This window comes from Elephantulus edwardii, unplaced genomic scaffold (genome assembly GCF_000299155.1).
Source record: "Elephantulus edwardii isolate Elephantulus edwardi_28Jun2011 unplaced genomic scaffold, EleEdw1.0 scaffold00306, whole genome shotgun sequence".
Lineage (NCBI taxonomy): Eukaryota > Metazoa > Chordata > Mammalia > Macroscelidea > Macroscelididae > Elephantulus > Elephantulus edwardii.
Genome location: NW_006400056.1, coordinates 2464095 through 2471279, shown reverse-complemented (window position 1 = coordinate 2471279; position 7185 = coordinate 2464095). Strand labels below are relative to the sequence as shown.

General features: G+C 41.4%; 1 protein-coding gene across 1 annotated transcript in view; it reads left to right on the top strand.

Annotated features, from left to right (window-relative positions):
* The window catches only part of FGD5 (FYVE, RhoGEF and PH domain containing 5), a 233993-nt gene that overhangs the window by 130718 nt on the left and 96090 nt on the right, over positions 1–7185 (top strand). The window lies entirely within an intron of this gene.

The following is a 7185-nucleotide window of genomic DNA, read 5'->3' as shown; positions in this document are numbered from 1 at the left end:
TTAAATTTTATTCTTTTTTGTGTGTATGGTCAAATCAGATATGACTGGTACAAGAGGAGATTGCCCCTCCTTCTCCAGCAGAGCATCTGGTGGACTGAACCACACACTTCTGGGAATGCAGTGCAGCTTCTCGCCACTAGGCCACCAGAGCTCCCTAGAAATGATTATTTTTTTAAAATAATTTTTATTTATTTATTTATTTTATGTGTGTACCATCAAATTGGATCTGACTGGTACCGGAGGCAATTAATTGTTCCTCCTCCTTCAGCAGAGCATCTGGTGGATTTGAACCGCACACCTCTGGGATTGCAGTGCAGTTTCCTGCCACTAGGCCACCAGAGCTCGCCGAAATGATTATTTTTTAAAAAAATTAGTTGTTGTTGATGTGCCATCGAATTGCCTGTTAAAAATTAATAGCTAGTAATTTTTATTTTATATTGGTTTGCATAAAAAATTCACGTGTGTTGTGTTTCATTCATATATATTGTGTTTTATGTGATCATTCCCATATATTCGTTTTTTATAAAATTAATTACCATTGATCTATGTCCACTATAAACCTGTCTTTTCAGGTCCCCACTGGATCTTTCCTAATTCCTTCACCCACATCCACCACCCACCAAACTCTGCAACCCCATGATTCCCAGCCTCCTCACCCCTCTCCCCTCCCCTTTTGGACTTTATACACATCTTACTAGTTATCCTTCTATTTTTACAATGATAGTCTTATATAGTCTGTCCTTATGAGACTCCACTGCTAGGAATATACCCCAAGGAAAATAGAACCGAGACACAAAAGGAGATTTGTACACTAATGTTTATAACACCATTATTCACAATAGTAAGAAAATGGAAACAGACCAAATGTCCATCAGCAAACTAATGGATTGCGAAATTGTGGTACACGATGTGGTATACAATGGAATACTATGCAGCACTCAGGAACAACAATTTAGAAAAGTAATTTGTAACATAGAAGATCTACAGAGCATTTTCTTGCCTATATTTTGACCTCTACTTTATACAGCAGGGAGTTCTGGGGGCCTAGTGGCAAGAAGCTGTGCTGCAATCCTGAAGGCATGTGGTTCAAGGCCACCAGCTGCTCCATGGGAGAAGGATGGCCAGTCTCCTTCTCTGCAATTAACTACCTCTGAAAACCCACTGGAGGGTCAGCTATAGGTCGGTTCTGACTCTATGATACACAACAACAATAACTTTATACAGCAAATTTCAGAGTCTTTTTCCGACATATATTTTGGTTCTTTCTCTGCCATATTTCTGGTGATCTTTTGCTTTTTTAAAGAAAAATTAATTTTTAAATTAATTTTAATGAAACCTTGGGTTTCCGATCATTCATTTTTGTGCTTTTCTCCCTGCCCACCCCCTCCCGGCCAATTCACTCTTCTTGAGAAGTAAAAGAAAAACTCTTTCATTGTTATGCAATCTCTCCCCCAAGTCCACTCCACTCCACTGTGCAGCCTTTATTCTGGATTCCTATCATGACAATAAAAACTAATCATAAATCCCTTTTAACTGGTTCTCTCCCTCATCTGTTTCAATGCAGTATAGGTAATTGTGCCCCTCCTTCTCTGTCTTCCCTCAAACCCGATGTCAGTCCTGTTTTACAACAGTGGCCCTATGCAATATTTGTTCTTTTGTGACTGAGATACTTAACTCAGCATAATGTCCTCCAGTGTCATCCATTTTGCATAATATTTCATGAGTTCCTTGTTTTTCAATGCTACATAGTATTCCATTGTGTGAATATACCACAGCTTTTCTATCCATTCGCTTGTTGATGGGCATTTGGGTTGTTTCCAGCTCTTTGCTATTGTGAACAAAGTGGCGATAAGCACGGGTGTGCATGTATCTGCTTGCGTGACAGTTATGGTCTCTTTAGGGTAAATTCCCAGTAGTAGAATTGCTGGGTCAAATGGTATTTCTATTTGCAACTTATTGAAAAAGCACCATACAGCCTTCCATAGTGTTTGCACCATTTTACACTTCCATCAAGACCTTTTGCTTTCTTTATAGATGCCTAGATGTTATCCTCAATGTCATCCCACAGCTCATCTGCTCTTCATTCTTTAGCGTTTAGAGAATTAAATCTATTCTTGGGATGGTTTTTAAACTCAGGTAAGATAGACCTAAGGTCGTATTGTGGTTCTTGTGGATTTGTTTTACTTTTCTTCCACTTCAATTTGAGGCTGTGCATGAATAATTGATGGTCTTTTCCACAGTCAGCACCAGGACTGATTTGACTGCTGAACTTTTCCACAGTTGTAGTTAGTCTGATTCCTGTGTAGTCCGTCAGGTGAAGTCCATATGTAAAGTCACCACTTATGTTTTATACAAAAGGTATTTGCAAGGAATAAGTCAAAGATTGTACAAAACTTGTTTGGTTGCCAACCTCATTTCTGTCTCTAGGTCCATGTGTTCAATACCCAATTTTTCTTTGTTGTTTCCAACTTTTGCATTCTAGTCATCAGTTATTATTAATGTATCCTGGTTGCGTGGTTGATCAATATCAGACGGCTGAAGTTGGTGGTTGTTGTTCTTGTTAGGTGCCATTGTCTTAAGTATGACCTGTAGTGACAGTAGAACAATGGATCAGTGTTCTGTGCCATCCTTGCATCTCTGACATACTCAAGATCACTGTTGGACTTATTGTGTCAGTCCATCTAATTGAGGGTCTTCCTTTCTTTCACTGACCCTCCCGCTTACTAAGTATGATGTCTTTCTTCAAAGTATAACCTCTCCTAGCAATATGCCCCAAAATATGTGAGATGAAGCTTTATCATCCTTGACTCCAAGGAGCAGTCTGGCTGCACCTTCTCCAAGGCATATCTCTTTATTCTTTTGGCAGTCCATGGGATCTTCAGCACTCTTTTCCAGCACCACAGCTCAAAGGCATCAGTTCTTCTGGCCTCCTTATTCATTGTCCAGCTCTCAGATGCATAGCAAGTGATTGAAAAGACCATGGCCTGAATAGAGTACACCTTAGGCTTGAAATTGACATCATTGCTTCTCAGTTATTTGGAGAGGCCCCTGACTGTACTTTTCCCAGAACATTATGTCTGCTGATCTTCTGATTGATGGAACCAAAATTTTTTATTATGGATCCAACTAAGATGAAGTTACTGACAGTTTCAGTTTTTTTCTCCATTTATCATTTTGTTGGTCCATTGATGAGAATTTATTTTTTTTCATGTTGAGATGAAATATTTAAGCTCTCCTCACTTTCAGTAAGCAAGGTTGGATCATCTGCCTAATGCAGGTTATTGATGAATCTCCTGCTGGTACTGATGCTTCGTTATTCTTTATAGAGACCAGTTTCTCAAATAATTTGCTCATCATGGATTGCATCTCAGTTTCAAGAAAATAGACATTCTTACTGCAACATCATGATAGTTGGAGAAGAGATTGGAAAAGATTCCTCTTACTTGGATCCACAATTAACACTCTTGGTACTGGAGTCAGGAAATAAGTAGATGCAGTTAGGAATCTCTCCAAATTATTGAGGGGTAATGTCAGTTTGAGGTCTAAGATGCCTCTGTTTCAGGCAGTAGTCTTTCTAATCACTTGTTGTGCATTTGAGAGCTGGACAGTGAATAATGATGACAGAAAAAATAAATTAATTCCTTTGAGGTATGACTTTGGAGAAGAGCACTGAACATCCCATGGGCAGCCAAAAGAAGATATGTACCTTGGAGAGGGTGCAGCTGGAGTGCTTTTTGGAGAAGGACGTGATTCTGGTCAGTGAAGGAGAGGAAGACCCTTGACCAGGTGGAATGACATAGTGACTGCTGCAGTGGGCTCTAGTGTGTCATGAAGTGTGAAGATGGCACAGGATAGAACTGGGTTTAGATCTGCTGTTCATAGGGTTGCTAGGAGTCATACTTGATTTGATGGAACCCAACAACAACACAATTTATTGAGTAGGTATGGAGAGAGGATTCAACCCTGATAAACTCCTTTCTTAATTTAAACTATGTACTGTTCCCTCACTCTGTTGGCACAATAGCCTCTTGGTCTAGGTACAGGTTTTGCATGAGCACAATTAAGCGTTCTGGGATAATTTGCTCTGATCCACACCATCAGAGGCCTTTGCATGGTCAATAAAGCACAAATAGACATTCTTGATTGTATTTGTTTGTATTTTTTACTTTCAGCCAAGATCCATCTGATGTGAGCATTGATGTCCCTGGCACCATGACCTCTTCTGAATCCAGCTTGCACTTTTGGTAGTTCTCTGTCTTTTAATGTTTTAGTTACTTTATAATGATTTTCAACAGGATGTGTTGGAGAGATTGAAATCAAACTTCTCCTTAGAGGCAAAGATTTTAAGCTTCTGTCTCACATACTTTGAGTATGTTGCCAGGAAGAACCAGTCTTTAGAGAAGAACGTCATCTTTGGAAGGGTGGAGAGACAGTGCAGGAGAAGGAGACTCCTGATGAGATAGGTTGACACAGGAACTGGGGTAATAATGAGAGTAGTTGTGCCAGAGACAGTGAGATGGGCTCAGGATAGAGTAGGGTTCAGAGCTTTTGTGCATAGGGTCGCTGTGAGTCACAGTTGACTCAACAACACATAACAACAACAAGAGTTTGCTTGCCTGTGATATTATTGATACTGCTTGATAATTGCCACATACATTCTCAAGATTATCTTCCTTGAGAATGGATGCAAATATGGATCTCTGCCAGGCAGCTGTCCTCCAAATGTCCTAGCATCAACTGGTGAGCATGTTCAGGGCTGCATCTGTCATTTGAAACATGTCACTTGGTATCCCATGATTCCTGGGATTATTTTTTGCCAATGCCTTCAGTGCAGTTTGAACGTCTTCCTTCTTTACCATTGACTCTTGATAATATGGTACTTGAACTATTTCAGTGTCAGCCTCTCCATCTTCTTCCCCCCCACCTGTGTATTTTTATTAGTATGCGTATAATTATTCATATACATTGTGTTTCATTAATGTACATATTGGGAGAGGGGATGTGTCTCTCACACTTTCCTTCATTGACATTATGTTTTATACAATCATTCCCATACATGGTGTTTTATAAAATTGATCACCACTGGATTATGCCCACCATTACTCCGTCTTTTCAGGTCTCTGCCAGATTTTTTCCATTTCATTTACCTCCTCCCTCCACTCACCAAATTGTGCAACCCTGTGATGTCCCACTACCCATCCTGACCCCTCTGTTCCATCCCTTCCTCCCTTGGACTACCATACATGTTATACTAGTTATCCTTCTAGTTTTACAATAATGGTCTTATATACAATGTTTGTCCTTATGAGACTGAGAAATTGTGGTACATTCACACAATGGAATGCAGCACTATGCAGAACTATGCAGCACTCAGGAACAATGATTTTGAAAAATACTGCGTATATTGAGAGAGGCTGGAGGACGTTATGCTGAGTGAACTAATGCAGTCTCAGAAAAACAATATTTTTAAAAATGAGTGAGCAAGAGTGGAATTGATTTCCCACTTACATGTCTGGCATGCTGGACACTCAGGTCTGCTCCTGCCTTCATCTGTTGGGACTCACTTATATGAAGAAAATGTGGCCTCACACACCGTAAAGAATACCTTACAGACACCCAGAAAGAATATTGGGGCACCCCGCTTTAAGAACTTTTCCTCTTGAAGGAGGCAAGCAATCCCATTTTACAGTTGGACCCCTCAAACACAGAAAGAAGACCCAACTCTCCTCACTCTTCTGTCCCACTATTTAATTCAACATTGTCCAAGGAAGAATGTTGCCCTCCCGGCTGCTGTGGTCTCAGCGTTGCTGAAATTACCAGTGGGCATGATGAAGAGAAGGCAAGGCTGGGACAGGGGCATCAAGCATCTGGGGCCAGAACAGAGAAGCAGCCAGGGCCCAGCGTTAACTAACACCCCTCAGCTTTTATCTGGGGGAAAGGAAATAGACCAAAACAAACCTGATAGCAGAGATCCTGGTAACCCCACCCCCAACTCCTGGGAAGGACCTTGTTCCCAGAAATCTGTCCCTGGACACTGCCTTCAACCAGGAGGTCATTTCCTGGTTAAACAAACATCTATATTAAATGACCCAGTTGGGCAACGCCCAGAAAGCTCTTCTAAAGGGTGCCTGAGGCGCGTGACCTGCCAGATCTCCTCCTTGACCTCTGTTAAAGACACATCCATCATGGGGGCTGAACTTGAGCAGAATGACCCGCGTCCTGCCTGGAGTCGGTCCGTCTGCATCAAGGGCTGGAGGACGTGTGGAGCGCCATGCTGACCTCACCAGATAACCAGACGTCCCGACTGCTGGAAGATTGTAACAATGCTGATGGTGATAGCTCTGAGTCAAGTGTGGGCAGGGTAGGACCAAATGCTTCTGCCCTCTCCTCCCAGGGGAACTGGCAAGATTTGTTCAAGCAGTTAATTTCCCTCTGGGATGTTATGGCCTCTGCTCTGAAGTATATAGCAAGCAAGCAAGGTTGTACCATCTGCATATTGTAGGTTGTCAGTAAGCCAAACAACAATTTAGCTTAATTAGTAAAAAATTGGAAGCCCTAGTGACCTAGTAGTAAGGAGTTAGGTTGTCAACCCAAAGGCAAGAGGTTCAAATCCACCAGCTGCTCTTGGGGGAAAGATGGACTCTCCTCTCCAATGTGATCTACAACCTCTGAAAACCTGCCAGAGGGTCAGCCGTGGTCCATTCCTACTTATAGAACATAACAACAACAGCAGTAAAAAACAAGAAAAAAAACCTATCTTAAGCATTATCTTCTTTTCTATTTTTTAAATAAAATTTTTATTTTATTCTAGTTTCCTTACAAAGTTGGTATGCATTTTTTTTCACATCGGATCTTTCCCATTTCCTTTTCCCATCCCTTCTTTTACCCATCAAACTGTGCAACCCTGTGGTTGCCCCCTTGGACATCCTCACTCCTCTGCTCCTCCCCTCCCCTCCTTGGATCCTCATACACATTTTACTCGTTCTCTTTCTCTTTCTCCAATAATGGTCTTATACAGTAGATTATCCAAAAATGATTATAACAGCACATCAGCAGAGAACTGCCGGAAGTCCAGGCTGGGTTTAGAAGGGGTCATGGTACTAGGGATATTGTTGCTGATGTTAGATGGATCTTGGCTGAAAGCGGAGAGGGAATACCAGAAGAATGTCTATCTGTGTTTCATTG